The sequence below is a fragment of the Danio rerio genome, chromosome 3 (assembly GCF_049306965.1).
Source record: "Danio rerio strain Tuebingen ecotype United States chromosome 3, GRCz12tu, whole genome shotgun sequence".
NCBI classification, from domain to species: Eukaryota; Metazoa; Chordata; class Actinopteri; order Cypriniformes; family Danionidae; genus Danio; species Danio rerio.
Genome location: NC_133178.1, coordinates 445,547 through 463,291, shown reverse-complemented (window position 1 = coordinate 463,291; position 17,745 = coordinate 445,547). Strand labels below are relative to the sequence as shown.

Genomic DNA, 17,745 nt, shown 5'->3' with positions numbered 1-17,745 from the left:
TTTTTAATAAAGTGAACCCCCAAACTCTCTTGGCTACCCTCAGCACTATAGGCATTTCAGGAAGAGCACTCCAGTGTTTCAGCTCTTGCCTCTCAGATAGGTCTTTCAGGGTATCTTGGAAGGGTAAAGTATCCGACCTGCACCATCTTGTTATTGCCAGACATTCCAAGTTGGAAAAAGTCATTTCCAAAGGGAGACACAATTGATTTGCGGGAGGTTGCAGGAGCAAGGGTGCCTGAAGAGCGCGGGGGGGAGGGGGGGGGCATACTGGATCTGGAACTGTGCGTTTCTGGTTGCGGGGGTTTCCTGGCTCCGGATGATGGACACGATCACTGCATTACCTGTTTGGGGGTCCAGCATGTCAATGTGGTGCTCGGTGGCGGTTCATGTCGTCACTGTGATGCCATGACCGTCGCGCAGTTGAGATCGCGGCTAACTTTTGTAAGAGAACGAGCCACCCCAGTTGCCTCATGCTCTGCAGCGGGCGCTCGGGCAGATCTGAGGGTTTCATCGGGAGATAATCCGCCGCCTTAGGGTTCGCAGACCTTTCGCTCCTCCATGCGCTCCATCCAAGCTTCGGGTAGTGGGAGTGATCCGTCTAATCAGATGGTAGCTCTCACGCTCGCTGACACCGGAGATCAGATGTCTTCCGCAGCATCAGAGAGTGGGCTTTCATTGTCCGACGATGATCCGGACCAGCTCGCCCCCTCTGGACAAGCGAGCGCCGTCAAAACGGATCCTGAAGCGGACATGTTGGCCGTGCTTTCCCGGGCTGCTTCGGCCGTCGGGTTGGAGATGGTTCATCCCCCAGCCCCGCGGCCGGACCGACTAGACGGGTGTTACGTAGAGGACCAGAAGACGAAGCCTTTAAAGCCTCTCGTCCCCTTCTTCCCGGAGGTGCACAGTAGGGTCACGCAGTCCTGGAGGGCACCTTTCTCTGCCCGCGCGGCGTCCACCTCCGCCCTCACCACCCTGGATGGTGGAGCTGCCAGGGGGTATGAGGCGATCCCGCCTGTGGAGCGCGCCATCGCGGTCAATCTCTGTCCGCGTGGCGCCCCTACTTGGCGCGGTCCGCCCCGTCTCCCGTCTAAAGCCTGTAGGTTATCTTTCTCCCTCGGATCTAGAGCTTACAAGGCTGCAGGCCAGGCTGCTTCTGTGGGTGGGTCTAACCCAGGCTTGTTACACGAGCTGCGCACCGCGACCGACTATGCTCTCCGGACTACTAAGTCCGCCGCGTGTGCGCTGGGGAAGACAATGTCCACACTTGTGGTCCAGGAACGTCACCTCTGGCTAAACCTGGCTGATATGCGCAATGTTGACAAAGTTCGCTTTCTTGACTTACCCATATCCCAGGCTGGCCTGTTCGGCGACACCATCGGTGAATTCACCCAGGAATTCAAGGCGGTGAAGGAGCAGTCGGATGCGATGGGCAATGTCATCTATCGGCAGGACCGTAAGCCCGCTCCGTCCGCCGAGCCATCCACCTCCGCTGCTCCTCCCAGGAAGCTGGCAGCCCCTCCTGCCCAGGGCACCGCTAAGTCCAGTAAACGGACCGCGAAGTGTCCCTGAGACAGGCCATCCGGAAAGGAGGAAATTTGCTCTTTCCCCGCAGAAAGGGCGGGGCCCATATCCCAACGGTACTTTTCAGTGCCACCAAAAATTCGGTAAAAGAGCACTTTTCCCCCCCGGATGTCACAGCTCAAGCCCTGCCAGTCTGGGACGCGCCGCCTCTCAGCTCGCAGGGTCTACATGCTCCACCAGCGGCTCACGGGCTCTGGGGGGACGGTCTCCCTTCTCCCAGCCCCCAAGCCCCCTCTCCGGAGTCAGGGTGCGGAGCCAGAGCGAATCCCTCTCCTCCAGCTCTTCTGTGGGACCCTCGCGCTCCCCGGATCAGCACACCCGCCCCGCGCTGCCCCTCCACTAGTAAGTCAGCGATTGCTGCAATGACTCCATTAGCGAGGGCTCTGCCTGCCTGATTAGCGTGGGCCAGCCCCTCGCGGTGGCTCATACGCATGATCAGACTCCGCTACGACCTTCAGTTCTCGAAACGGCCTACCAAGTTCACGGGCGTGTATTTCACCAGGGTCAATCCCCTGTCCACCCCTGTCTTGCGAGAGGAGATTGCTGCCCTCATGGCGAAGGGTGCAATCGAGCCAGTTCCTCCAGCCGAGATGGAGAGCTGGTTTTACAGCCCGTACTTCATCGTACCCAAAAAGATCGGTGGGTCACGGCCAATCCTAGATCTGCGCGTTTTGAACCGCTGCCTTCGCAAGCTTTCGTTCAGAATGCTTACACAGAAGCGCATCCTCCGATGCGTTCGTCCTCAGGATTGGTTTGCAGCCATAGACCTGAAGGACGCGTATTTTCATGTCTCCATTCTTCCGCGCCACCGTCAGTTCCTGCGGTTTACGTTCGAGGGTCGAGCATGGCAATACAAGGTCCTCCCCTTCGGGCTCTCTCTGTCTCCGCGGGTCTTCACCAAACTCGCAGAGGGTGCCTTAGCGCCCCTTCGGCTCACAGGCATCCGCATACTCAATTATCTCGAAGATTGGCTGATTTTAGCCCACTCACGGGAGCAATTGACTATGCACAGAGATGAGGTGCTCCGGCATCTTCGCCTATTGGGGTTGCAGGTCAACTGGGAAAAGAGCAAACTTGCCCCGGTGCAGAGTATCTCTTTTCTCGGGATGGAGCTGGACTTGGTCACCATGGTAGCGCCTCTCCGGAGAGCGCGCTTGCCTGTTGCTGAACTGTCTGAGGGAGCTCGACAGCAAAGTAGTGATTCCCACTGAAATACTTTCAGAGGCTCCTGGGGCAGATGGCATCCGCTGCGGCTGTCACGCCGCTCGGACTGCTCCATATGAGACCACTTCAGCACTGGATTCTTGATAGAGTTCCAAGACGTGCATGGCATGCGGGCACACACCGAGTCTCTGTTACTGCGCTGTCGCCACACCCTCAGCCCCTGGAACGACCCCTCGTTCCTGCAGGCCGGTGTGCCTCTGGGACAGGCGTCCAGTCATGTTGTTATCTCAACAGATGCTTCCAACACGGGCTGGGGAGCTCCGTGTCTCGGGCATGCAGCTGTGGGCCTGTGGAAAGGTGCCCAGCTGTATTGCCATATCAATCGCCTAGAGCTGTTGGCAGTGTTCCTCGCTCTCCACCGTTTTTCTCCGGTGTTGGAGCAGCAACACGTGCTGGTCAGGACGGACAGTACGGCGGCGGTGGCGGCAGCGTATATCAACCGCATGGGGGGTATGCGCTCTCGCCGCATGTCTCAGCTCGCCCGCCGTCTGCTCCTCTGGAGTCACCCGCAGCTGAAATCGCTGCGCACCATTCACATCCCAGGTATGCTCATTAGTGCAGCCGATGCGCTCTCACGGCAGCAGATTCACTCTGGAGAATGGAGATTCCACCCCGAGTCTGTTCAGCTGATATGGGCACGATTCGGGGAGGCCCAGATCGATCTGTTTGCCTCCCCCGAGAACGCTCATTGCCAGTTGTTCTTTTCCCTGACCGAGGGCACTGTCGGCACGGATGCACTGGCCCACAGCTGGCCTCGGGGCACTCGCAAGTATGCGTTTCCCCCAGTGAGCCTAATCGCGCAGCTACTGTGCAAGGTCAGGGAGGACGAGGAGCAGGTTCTACTAGTTGCGCCCCTCTGGCCCAACCGGACCTGGATATCAGAGCTCTCCCTCCTCGCGACGGCCCTCCCCTGGCGGATCCCTTTGAGAGAGGACCTACTCTCTCAGGGACAGGGTGGTCCCTAGACACGAGGAAGACTTAGGTAACCTGCCGTCTGCGGTGGTTAATACCATCACTCAGGCTAGAGCCCCCTCCACGAGGCGCGCCTACGCCCTGAAGTGGAGTCTATTCACTAAATGGTGTGTCTCTCCATCAGAGAAGACCCCCGAACTTGCCAGATCAGTGTTGTGCTCTCTTTCCTTCAAGAGAAGCTGGATAGCAGGCTGTCGCCCTCCACTCACATGACGCGGTGGCTGGCGGCACCGTGGGAAAGCATAACCTCATCATCCGGTTCCTCAGAGGTGCTAGGCGAATTAATCCATCTCGCCCCCTCTCACGCCCTCTTGGGATCTCGCCCTCGTTCTCACGAGCCTGCGATCTGATCCCTTCGAGCCACTCGATTCAGTATCCTTAAGATTTCTGTCCCTGAAGACAGCTCTGCTGGTCGCGTTGGCCTCCATTAGGAGGGTCGGGGACCTGGAGGCATTTTCGGTCAGTGACTCGAGCCTGGAATTCGGGCAGGATTTTTCTCAAGTTATCCTGAGACCCCGCCCGGGTTATGTTCCCAAAGTTCCTACCACTCCCTTTAGAGACCAGGTAGTAACCCTGCAAGCGCTGCCCCCGGAGGAGGCAGACCCAGCCCTTTCCTTACTTTGTCCAGTTTGCGCCATGCACATTATGTGGACCGTACTCAGTACTTTAGATCCTCTGAGCAGCTCTTTGGCTGTTATGGCGGACGGCAGCAGGGAAGTGCCGTATCCAAACAAAGATTATCCCACTGCATTGTGGAGGCCATTTCATGTGCTTATTTGAGCAGAGGTCAGCCGCGTCCCCCGGGAGTGCGTGCGCACTCCACTCGGAGCGTTGCATCCTCTTGGGCACGTGCACGTGGCGCCTCTTTAACAGACATTTGTAGAGCTGTGGGCTGGGCGACACCCAACACATTTGCAAGATTTTACAATCTGCGAGTAGAGGCGGTTTCCTCAAGGGTATTAGGTAACCCTTGGTTATTGAGGAAACAATTTGGTGGGGTGTTGTAATACGCTTGCGGTGCCTTTTTCCCTAACACGGAGAGATGTGCACCTTCCTGTCTGTCAGTAAAGTTCCCCGTTCGGTGAGCCCTGCAGATTCCTCCGAGGCCCCCAGCACTTACTCAGCGGAGGAGTCACTTGCTGGCCCACTACGTTAGGTCTGCCCTCTGGTCAGCCCGCGTTTTTGGGTATAGGTGCCGGCTATGTGCTATCCCCTCTGGCGATCCCATATGCTTATTGCGCCACGGTTAAGTCCCCCCCCCTGGGTGGACCCGTGCCTTCCCTATCCCCTAACCACCTTCTTATGCGCACTCCCCCTCCTTAGGGTTACTCCATATGTTATTCCATTTGTCTCCCTATTGGGTGCGGATGGACTCCGCAGCGTCCTCCCTACCGGGATTGCACGCTTCCCAACGTACTGTCATATATTCTTAGAATTATCTAGACGCTAGCGACTCCCAAAAAAAAATACGTATTCCGTAAAGCTTCTTTTGAAGTGGGGATAAGTTAGGGCCAAGGGCACATTGGAGGACCGCGCCTGCCATGATTTGGGTACGTCACGCTTGCCTGACTGCCCTCTCATCGGAGGCGTTGGTAAGGTGCAGTCATTATGGCGTTTTCAATGGCTCCCATACGTGGATTTAGAACATCAAATCCACTTATAGCACTGGAGTTCCCCAACTGAAGGGGAATGTTCGAGGTTACAGAAGTAACCCTTTGTTCCCCGAGGAGGGGAACGGAAGTGCTATACTCCGTCGCCATAATGACTGTCCCTTAGCTGTTTAAAAGTCTCTTCAGCTTAAAAGGATAGCACCTGCTGGTGCCAGGTGTGCTTATATGCTCAGTTAATTGGCAATGCAGCACACCTGTGCAAGCTTACGCTACCAATTCATTGCTTTCATTGGCCCGTTCAATACTCTTGCAGACAAGCGGCTTCTGAACCGAATCCTCCCATACGTGGATTTTAACATCAAATCCACTTATAGCACTTCCATTCCCCTCCTCGGGGAACGAAGGGTTACTTCTGTAACCTCGAACATTCTCCAGGTTGCTCTTTTACAAGAGGGGTTTTAACTCAAGATGGGTTGTGAGTTTCTCTACTGTTGCAAGGAGAGTGCAAGCATTATTTAAGTTGCTGCAACAACAGCGTGTTCCAGTTCAAGCCAATATCCAGCAACATTTGAGGAGGGGGAACCAACATACACAGGCCAGACAACAACTGTAAAGGAGACAGAGGTGAGTAGTAGCAAATTACATTTACTTATATAAAATTGTTGAGTGACGCACTTTTTGAGTACATTTAAAGATGTGTAAATCAAATCACTTTTATTGTCACATCATCAGATGTGATGAGTGTAAAGCTTGATGTAATGTAATGTGTATCTTTACTCTAGTACATTTTTACAGAAAAAATCATTTACTTTTACTTTGCTATATAAGGCTGCATTCCTCTCTCTCCTGTAAAATACCCAAAGTGCTTCACAATCATGATGAGGGTCTCTCCACAACACCACCAGTGTGCAGCTCCTCTTGCATGATGTGACGGCAGCCACAGGACAACAGCGCCAGTGCTTCACCACACACCCCAGCTATAGGTGAAGTGGAGAGACGGTGATAGAGCCATGCGGTGGTGGGGGATGATTGAGAGGCCATGATGGGTAAGCCCTGGTGAAAAAAAAGTATACTAAATTGTTTTGCAAATATATTTTTTATTCCAATAGTACATTGAAAGTATACTAATTAAAATGTATACTTAATTTAAATATATTAATAATTATTATAACCATACTTTTATATATAGCTTTTAACACACTTAAAAATTATTGTAATTTAGTATATTTTCTAAAAATATATTTTAGAAAAATGCACTTTAATTACATGCTTAGTTTATTTTTTACAAGTGTATTTATTTAGCATTTGATGGTAATATATTTTAGTATTATTTTAACTGTGCTTTGAAAATTAACTTGTAAGAATGTTCAAAGCACATTATTTCAATAAGTTTTATATTTTGTTAAATTCTCTATCTATCTATCTATCTATCTATCTATCTATCTATCTATCTATCTATCTATCTATCTATCTATCTATCTATCTATCTATCGTCTATCCATTTAAAGCATTTGTAAATAGCGTGCAAACATACACTGTTAAAACAATTCCCAGAAACTCGCAATGTTATAGTATCCCTTTACTGGATTCAACTGTAAAAAATCACAGTAATATAATGTATATAACGCCTCATTTGAACCATACCCATACCCGTTGATGACTTAACAGATTTATCCACGGTAAGCGTTGAAATGTCCAGTTCAGTTAAATGGTTGTTTTGTGTATATTTCTGTACAGTGCATGTCATTTAACAGAATTAACCATGTAAGTTATTTTTAGTTGTGACGTTATTTTTAAACAAGTAATTAACAGACTGCGCTTGTAAGTTAGCGTTAGTGCTTGTGAGGTAACACTATTAGAGTTTTTTTAGCATAACGTTAGTTACAGAGAAAAGAAAGGTGATTTTCTGTTAACTTTAACTGTTAACTGCCCTCTCTATTTTAGCACAACATTGAAGTGAAGGTGAGGTACTTCACATGACCATGAGGGATAAGTTAAAGTAAGTGTCATTATGAAAACACGAAATTTCTCTTAACTTTAAATGAATTAGTGTTAACTGCATTCTCTATTTCAGCACAACATTGAAGTGACCATGTGGAATACAGTCAAGGTAAGCCGGCCTTCACGTAGTCATTATGACCATCATCAACCAATAAATGTTACTGTCATAGATTATGGCAAATGCAAAGTAAATTAACCACATAACAGTGGTCAGTTGTTTTTGTTTTTGTAACATAACAGTAGTTACAGTTTTTCTCAGTGGCTTTGGTGCATTTCTCGCAATACTTTTTACATTTGCACAACAGGTCATGCATTTCTCAAAACAATTAGTCATTTGTGCACATCCTAGTAGCAGTTTCTCATTTCTTTCGTCAAACTGCAAATGCTTTCGGATATGCATCAAATGCTTTCATTGAACTCTCTGCTGTTTATAACATTATCATCTGCTTATGTCACGTCAGGCAAAATGAACTAAACTTGTTAATGCTGAATAGTCATTACATATTAAACTAACAGTCCTCATTTCATTACTGGAGTCATTACATACAAAAATGTTGAACTTGATGTCAAAACCGGTCAAGCAAACTCTATAAAAATTAATTTAAATCTTTATTTTCTTGAAAATGTCTTTAAAATTGAACAATTTGATGAATGATTTACAGACCTGTGTATGCTGTAGGCTCAGTTCCAATATGTACTGCAATATTGTATAGGTTGTGCACAGTTCAACCCAAAGGGAGTTTGTTTGTTGTAAATAAGAGTGTGTTTATTCTTTTGCACAATGCTGTGAATAAATTAGGATTGTAAAGATCAAATGCAGAGTAAAAATGTGAAACATACATATTCAGTGTCTTGTACTCAGATACCACACTAAATGCAGTGATGTCCAACTTTACTGTAGTTTTCAAATGGCTGTGCTAATAGTATACAGGGCTGTCTTGAGCATTTTCAGCAAGTGTCACCAACGTCTGACTTTTCTGCATTGAAAAATGTCCAGAGTAAACTTATAATGAAAACATGACAAAACCATTTGACTATATTGTTCATGAACAATGGTGTCAGGACTTTTCATTTTGATGATACTGACATTTTGATTGACATCAATACTTGCTTTTGAGGAATGAGCTCTCCATTTTGAGCATGTGATGCGCTTTTGCAGATTATCAGCTAGGTTTTGCAGTTTGTACTAATTGTTTTGAGAAATGCATTAACTGTTGTGCAGAAATGCACTGGTGCTGTGAGAAACGCGGCTGAGAAAAACTGTAATACACAGTGAATAATTGTTTAGCATTTAGTCTTTTAAGATTATTCAGATTTTCATGTTGGCAGTGATGCGCTAAAGCTGTCTGACTGAAAATTTTAAAGTCTGTGTGCATATACCCCGTTCAGTTGTATTTTTAAGCTAACATTAGCATAGTACATGTTAATTGTCTATTTCTTAAGGGTCATTGTAATGCATTACTAACATTTACTAATGAGATGTTACTGTATAGAGTCACTGATTGTATATTTTATTTTATTTTTGCGGTTTAGGTGTACATAATGGCTATAGTGCATGGTGAGTGTACAGATGGTATGGTGGTACTATAGATTTAGATTATCAAATGTTGAGTTTATTTTACCTCTTATTATATTCATCAGCTTTTGCAGCCTTGCGCCTCAGCCATGGATGTTGAAAAAGTGTGATGCCACCCCTCGCTTGAAGGCATGGGCGTGGTAGTGGGGGGAAAATTGGACCTGACTACCCAGGGCTCCGTCTAGGGAGAGGGCCCTTTGAAATCCCACCAATTTTTTATTATTATTTTTTTTTGTAGCCTATTTCGAATTAATTGGCCCCTCTAATTGATGTCAATGACATTATTTATTTCAAAATATATCCTGTTCAAAAATAAATGTTTTTAAATCAAAACTTGCATCAGTATCATGGATCAAAATGTCAGCACACAAACCCGATGTAGTCTACGGTTTAAAGGTATTTGAGCACAAGTAGGCCAAATGCATCAATTTGGTGGTGAATGAAAGAACCAGTCATTATTATAATCTGATTTGATTATAGATTAAAACACTATTTGTGCATGTTTATATTCAAATAATTAAAAAAAAATGTGTAGGGGGCCCACTGACATTGAGAGGGTACAGGACCCAGAATTTGGTGCTACGCCCCTGCTTGAAGGTAATGTTGATGTCTTCCTCATTTTCATTAGATTTTTAATTGTCCAGTTGTTTACAGATTTGTGTGAGCAGTTTAATGTACAAACTCCTTTTCTTCCAACATTAAAAACAAAAAAAAATCTGGTGTTAAAAACAACCACAGCTAGGCTAGTTGGCTACCAAGTGCTGAGTAAATATTAGCCACAGATTTTTTTTTTAAATATAGTTTTTGTGTTTATTAGCAATTTTAACTGGAAATTTTAATAGGCAGTGTATGGAATGTGAATGTCAACTTATTTGTACAAACAAATTTAATTATTCACAAACTCAGTCTTTCCTTTTCCAGCAATACTACAACATTACACAACAGTCTTATTCCTTGGAGGATCAAGTGATCGTGGGATCTCATCTGGATTTCACAGCTGGATCTGGTCTGAATTTGAAGTATGCTGAAAATGGCTTTTGCACTCTGGAATTTAAGGTAAAGTCTACATTTAATATTGTACTTGAGGGTTTGTTTTGTTTTAGGAATGTATAGGAGCACCAGCAGTCATCTCTAATACGATAGACTTAATTTGTGTGTATGTGCTGGAGACCAGAGAGGATGCTGTTCTTAAAAGGATGGAGCTCTTATGCTGGATTGAGACCGAATGTGAACTTCAGTATTCAGGTGAGTGTAATAGATACAAGTCATTGCAAATACTTTATAAAGAGGGAAATTTATACTGGACAGCACAAATGAAGTGAAATGCAAAACACGTTTGTGAATGTGTGATATTCACTTTAATCTCTCTTTTTTCACTTTATTATGTGAAACATATGCATAACATTAATGTTTCCAACCGACTGAATGTGTTCTCTTACTATCGTCAAGTAGCGTTAATGTTGATGTTATAACAACTCTTTATTCTGTACTGTATATGCAGGTTTGTTTGTAATGTGAGGGTGAGAAAATAACTAAATGATCATTTTAAGGAGAATTACCTATAATTAGTTAAAATAATTTGAATAATCATTCAATCCAATCTGACAATTCTTTTTTAAAAGAAAGTGTATTAGTAAATACAGGCATGTACACATATCTGATATTTGTTTTATTCACACTTCGTTGCAAACCTGTATTTCTTTATTTCACTAGATAAGTCATGTTTTAGCTCAAGAAAAATGTAAGAATTACTGTATAAAATATATTCAAACAGTTTATTTTTGCTGCCTTTTGTGTAATCTTGACCACCTAATGAGCTTTAGTGGCATAGTGATTGCTTTTTATGTTGTGCAAAACATAATAATTGATAATAATTTCGCTTATTTCTCATTTGTTCCTGATTTCTCTGTCTGATTCTCATACTGTCCCAAAATGTATAAAAGGGTAAAAAGTCATGAGTTTCTCTTTTTGCCTCAGCAACTCCGGCAAGATGCGCACACACACACACACACACACACACACACACACACACACACACACACACAGACGTCTGCCATTGAATCCTCAAAGGACAAGTTGGACTCTCACAGGCAAGGTCAACCAGCTCATATATTCTGTACATCATCACCTTTTAAATTAATTTCAACCCGGGCTCATTGTGGAAACGTAGCCCCGCGGACGTTTCAGCGGACCGCGTTTTACGTCCCGGGAGGTACGTATTCGAGCGTTTTTTTGTTTTCGCGGATCCGCGAGAGGCCGCTGTGCGCGCTTTTTCGCGTCTCGAGCCGTTCTCGCGCGAAAAGCCGCCGGATCGAAAAAAAAAAAAAAAAGCAAAAGCCCTCATCTTCGACTTCGACCGCGTTTTCGGATCCCGCCGCGTTCTCCCCCTTATTTTTTGGATTCCGTTTTTCGTCTCACCTGATTTCCGGAACCTGCTGTTCCCCGGACTCGATCCCGGTCGTTATGGTATATTGTGTGTGTGTGTGTGTGTGTGTGTGTGTGTGTGTGTGTGTTTTAAATGCACTCATAATTAATTTCTAATTGTAATACAGAAAAAATACACTTTAATATCACTAAGCAAGCATGAAATTAGCATACATGTTATGTTTATTTAAAGTGTACTAAATATACTTAAAGTTGTTCCAATTTAGCACACAAAAGTACTCTAAATACACTTAAAATTGTACTTTAGTGCAATTTTATTACAACTAAAATATACTTAGCACAAAATGAATATGTCCAAAATGTCACACTTTAAGTAATCTTATCATTAATGCACTTAAAATATACTGACAATTAGTCCAGATCCAAGTATACTAAGCATACTAGTAATACTAAGTATACTATATTTATATTGTAGTATACTATATTTTTCACGCGCGAAAAGCCGCCGGATCGAAAAAAAAAAAAAAAAAGCAAAAGCCCTCGTCTTCGACTTCGACCGCGTTTTCGGATCCCGCCGCGTTCTCCCCCTTATTTTTTGGATTCCGTTTTTCGTCTCACCTGATTTCCGGAACCTGCTGTTCCCCGGACTCGATCCCGGTCGTCGTCCACCGCGGCGAGCTCCGGCTCCGGCTCCTCCTCCTCCTCGTCCGGGGCCTCCGCTCCGCCGACGCAACGCTGTGAGCTAGGCGGACAAACTGATTGCGTTGGGAAAGCCCTCCACTCGGAGGCGAGCCGTCGGCCGGCGAGGGCGTAGAGGAGGGGCGGAGCGGCGCCACACCGCCCCGCGGTGTTCGCTCGAAAAAATCCAAACGCAGCCTTTACGTACCTCTGGCCACGTAAATCGCGGTCTCCAGAAACGTCCGCGGGGCTACGTTTCCGGAATGAGCTTGGGTTGATTCATTTAGTTAAATTATTCATTTTGTATTTCCTTTATCTGCCTACATGTCAGGGAGTACTGAATAAAAAATAACATTATTGCTAAAAATAATACAGTTAAGCTGTTCTACATTATTATAGAGTGATTTTAGTCTTTAATTTGGCTTGTTTTTTAATAAAAATAAGATAATTTTTGTCTTATAATGCTATTATAATGCTCTAAATGTGACATATGCTATCATCACTGACATGCTGTCTGCTGTAAATGTCTAATGTATGCAGAGCAGATGCTGTGCTGATCATGGATGAGGCAAGAGCATGCCTGACAGACGAGTTTCTGCATTGATTGCATGGGCTATCCTGAAGACCTGCCGGTGACCGACTCAAACCAGCACCTTCTCCATGATGGACATACATCGTTCTCAAGCCTTCCAGAGTCTTTTAGACCACAGCTCTACCCTATATGTTTGGCCAGAAGAGAATTGGTCCCTGAGCCTGCTTTCTTTTAAGTTTGTTCTTTATTTCCATCAACCGTTGGAGTTTTGCTTCTGTCCACTGTCCCTCTGGCTTGCTTGGTCAGAGCTGACAGAGTTGCTCTTTAATGGATCTTCCTTCAACAGTGACAGTTGTATTAAACTGAAGTGAATCAGCTTTGATTTAACTTTTAATTATAACTACACTACCATTTTACCACTACTCTCATCCCCGCCTGACATGCTGGAATGTTACACAGTTTTAAATATTATGGCTTTTTTCTTCATCTATTTAAACTAATTTTGGAAAATTATTTCCAAATACCACAGAAATCCAAAACTGATGAGGTTCAGGCCCAATCTCAATTCTATTTTATACCACTTTCCCTTTGCCTTCTCTTTGGCCCTTGAAACAGAGTGTTACGGGGAATAGGGGTGCAAATATCCCCCTAAGAATTGCTCACATCGCTGTGTCATCACTAGCGTATATTGCAAGCTCCATGCAGTGAGCATTTCTGAATCATATAGAACTTGAGTGTAAAGCACTGTGTGAGTGTTGACGCTAATCTTCTGTATATGAACTGAAAAACAACAGTATATTATACCAGATGTGCTGTAAAAAGCTATTTCACTCCCAGCAGACATTTCTGACAATAAGAATAAACAATGTGCTGAGTAATATTTTGCAGTGGTTATTAAGGGACTATCCTTAGGTAAATTTTAGTAGATTTTTGAAGGTAAAACATTAACATGAATGTAATAAAGCAGCTGCTTTGTTGTAAAAACTCTTATTTATGCACAATTTTTATTACTTTTGTGAGTTGCTTTGCTCGGTTTTTACATCCATGTTGCTGGAGTAGTCAGAGAAAACTCTCATACCTCTTCATTTGTATTGTGGTCTTGAAAAATCTTCATTTGAAGGGCTGTGTGGCCCTTCCCTTTACCCCTAAACCACCAAGCTAATAAAGAGAATTGGGACACTGGACCTCTTCATGTGAATGCATTAGCCCTTCTAAGGTGTAGAATTGAGATTGTGCATTAATGAAAGGCTCCACTATAAGGATATGGTGAGATTTGATGTTTGTTGTGCACTTGTTTGTTGAAGCACACTACATTTTGTGCAGACTTTGCACATTCATGGACTTTCTGCAATATCATGGCATTTTAAAAGATCTGTTCTTAAATGTTTTGTACAGAAGGACATTTTCTGCAGTATTTTGTACTATTTTAATAGACTAAAAATTATATTTTTTAATGATTCTGTAAAACATTTAAACCCTTCTGAGGTCTTAATAAAAACAGTTTGAATTGTGTGTTTGACTTTTATTGAAGTTGCATTGAACATATATTTGGTAAGAAAACTGATATATTTATGGTCTATTGTGTGTGTGTTTTAAATGCACTCATAGTTAATTTCTAATTGTAATACAGAAAAAATACACTTTAATATCACTAAGCAAGCATGAAATTAGCATACATGTTATGTTTATTTAAAGTGTACTAAATATACTTAAAGTTTTTCCAATTTAGCACACAAAAGTACACTAAATACACTTAAAATTGTACTTTAGTGCAATTTTATTACAACTAAAATAAACTTAGCACAAAATTAATATGTCCAAAATGTCACACTTTAAGTTATCTTATCATTAATGCAATTAAAATATACTGACAATAATCCAGATCCAAGTATACTAAGCATATTTATTTTTCACCAGTGAGGGCAGAAGAGAACGTGAAATACAGCAATACAGCATGTGTGGGACCAGTGGGTCCTGCGATTGCTCTTTCTTTACAATCCAGTTCCCCACATCACTGCGGATGAACGTCTGGTTTCATTTCGTGGCCGCTGTTTCTTCAGCCCAGCAAACCATGTTCGTTTGTCTTGATGTCAAATTGACCCCATACACAATTTGTGCTCCAGTCATTGAGTAACCTACACCACCCAGCCCGCTCCGAGCTGCTATCGAGCCATCAACCTTCCGCATGGGATTCAGTTGATCTACCAAGGAGGCTAAAGACCATGACCTCTATAGTCTATCGCTAGAGCACCTTTAGAGGTCAGAGGAGTGAGGTTTACCTGCTGGCCTCCGTTACACTTCCTAAAAGAAATTGTTATTCCTTTCATATGTAAATAACAAAAATATATACCAATAACAAGTACAAAAGTAATAAAATAACAAATATATATATATATTAGTGCTGTCAAAATGAGTGTGTTAACGCATGCGATTAATTTGAAATATTTAACACGTTAAAAAAATGTACGCAATTAACGCAGTTGCAGTTTTTTTTCCTGTTGTGGCCAGGGGCGGACTGGCCATCTGGCAGAACTGCAGTTTCCCGCTGGGCTGATGATCTTCTTATGATCAGAATAGTCGAGAGTCACGCCTGTTTCTCATGCGCGGGAGAGCAGATGGATGAGCAGGCATTTGCCTTTTGCGTCTGCAGTCTGCAGCGGAGCACAGATCAATATATTCCTGTCTGTTCCATTACCGACCTGTCCATATAAATATTCTTCTTTTTTACTTTTAATCTGCATCACGGCCCGCGGCAACTTCCTCCTGTGCTGTTTCCTCAACCTGCAAGTCTTTATTTTACAGATGATACAGAATGTCTGCTTCTATGAGGAGTGTCAGTCATGTAGTTTAAGATGCACTCGGTCAGAAGACAAGCGCAGGAGATATGATGACATCGTGTTTTTGATCATCAGCATGATGTAGGCTTATAGTGACAATAATATTTATTCAATATGGTTATTATAATGATATTTATACATGACCAAACTACATTTAGTTTTGTAGTTCTGCCCAAACAAATATTTGTTGCATTTTTCACTTGTTTAAGTTCATTTGATGGACAATGTAAAATCTTTTAGCATCGTTTGATGTTTCCTTGTTGAGTTAAACATTTATTTAAGTCTCTGACACATTGCTTTCATTATTTATCTTTATTTTATTAATCAACATTAACTGTGTGCATCAGCAGGCAGTTTTTGTCATGCTCTTTATTTATTAGGCTCCCTCACAACACACAGGCACACACAAGATGGATTTCCAGTGTGGATTATAATTTTATTATAATAATAAATAAATAAAATGTAAGTTTTTGATTTGTCAACTCTCGTTATTTCCTATATATGGCTTTTGTGCTTTTATTGAATGGGAGTTGGTAAACATATTCAAGGGCGTGCACAGATGGGGAGCATTTTGAGTGATGTAGTGGGCCAGAATGCTCCGACATAACGCTCATGTTCAACTGAAAGTTGCCTGATAAAAATTTTTTTTTAATGATTAAACTTTTTAATTATATACAGATCTCATTTTGTAATTTTGATTTAGAGTGTAATCAAAAATTCAAGTTACCAACAAAAAAAGAGTTTTTTGTTTTTATAACCTTTGGCCTCACAAAAAAAAAAAAAAAAAAAAAAAAAAAAAAAAATATATATATATATATATATATATATATATATATATATATATATATATATATATATATATTATTTTATTTTTTTTATACATATTATTTTTATTTATTTTTGTAAGGTCTGTTTGACTCGTTAAATATGTATTAAATAATGATTTCTTAAAATACATTTACTGATATCTAAATACTCTGTCAGGCGATGAGTGTCCAGCAGAGGGCAGCAGAGATCTGTCAGCAGTTCTGATTAGCACTTTCCTGTCTAATATTAATTGTGCTGATTCTAATTTCTGAATTATAAAAGAGCCCAGATCAGTCTCTTCCTGCCTTCTTCAAGTGTTCAGCCATCTGATCTGATGTGTTGTGAGGCTAAACAGCAGTTCATTCCACTTAACTTGCGCTTTCGTCTTGTTGTAGACCTGTCTTGTTTCTCAGCGTCCACAAGGGGGCGGAGCGTCAGCGTGTCGTCATCACGTCAGTCATATTTTGATTCTCTCGTTCAGTTTTGTTCTTAAACACGATGGACAAGAGCTTGGCTAATATTTAAATGCTGGGTTTTTTACATTTCAGACTACAGTATTTTAGTGCTGTTGTTTGTAATGTTTCAGCCATTGTGTGTGTTTTAGTGGTTCATCTAACATGTATTCATTTAAACATAAGTTTTCTGGCGTGTGTTGTGTCCATCAGTGAAATGCTGTGAAGCTTGTTTTCTGATAATGTCAGATTTTCCAGCAGTCTGTGTTTGTGTTTTGCAGCAGACTGTAGTCCACATTTTGATCGACCCAACAGTAAGTGCTTTAAACAGTTTAATTCTTTATTGTAATGTGATGTTTATCCGCTAATTTAGTTTCTTATATGTTTGCAATCATATACAGTTGAAGTCAGAATTATTCGCCCCCCTGTTTATTTTGTCCCCCAATTTCTGTGTAAAGGAGAGCAGATTTCTCCAACACATTTCTGCACATAATAGTGTTAATAACTCATCTCTAATAACTGATTTATTTTCTCTTTGTCATGATGACAGTAAATAATATTAGACTAGATATTCTTCAAGACACTTCTATACAGCTTACAGTGACATGTAAAGGCTTCACTAGGGTAATTAGGGTAAAGTTAGGGTAATTAGGCAAGTTGTTGTATAACAGTGGTTTGTTCTGGAGACAATCAAAAATTTAAGGGGCTAATAATATTGACCTTAAAATGGTGTTTAAACAATTAAAAACTGCTTTTATTCTAGCCGAAATAAAACAAATCAGACTTTCTCCAGAAGAAAAAAATATTATCAGACATACTGTGAACATTTCCTCAATCTGTTTAATATCATTTGGGAAATATTTAAAAAAGAAATAGAAAAAAATTCAAGGGGGGGGGGGGTGAATAATTTATAATTCTTACTTCAACTGCATGAGCTGCACGATGTTGGAAATGTGGATTTTTTTTAAGTTATTCATTTTTTTTTTATTAATTTCACATAGTGTGTGTGTGTGTGTGTGTGTGTGTGTGTGTGTGTGTGTCTGTGTGTGTGTGTGTGTGTGTGTGATCTGCTAAGTATCGTTGGCTCCTT

General features: G+C 42.6%; 1 protein-coding gene and 1 long non-coding RNA gene across 4 annotated transcripts in view; one reads left to right on the top strand and one right to left on the bottom strand.

The window, feature by feature from the left end:
• The window catches only part of LOC100331338 (GTPase IMAP family member 7-like), a 217,413-nt gene that overhangs the window by 69,295 nt on the left and 130,373 nt on the right, over positions 1-17,745 (bottom strand). The gene's annotated exons all lie outside the window — the stretch shown is intronic.
• LOC141381078 (uncharacterized) lies at positions 5,607-14,071 on the top strand. Of its 3 annotated transcripts, none has more exons than XR_012400682.1 (11): positions 5,607-6,011; positions 6,251-6,433; positions 7,332-7,386; positions 7,462-7,497; positions 8,922-8,946; positions 9,030-9,360; positions 9,500-9,561; positions 9,886-9,983; positions 10,068-10,209; positions 10,942-11,059; positions 12,568-14,071. It is a non-coding gene; the product is annotated as an uncharacterized lncRNA (long non-coding RNA). The 3 variants fall into 3 exon arrangements; XR_012400683.1 differs by having other exon boundaries at positions 9,886-10,020; positions 10,139-10,209; XR_012400684.1 differs by having other exon boundaries at positions 9,886-10,020; positions 10,134-10,209.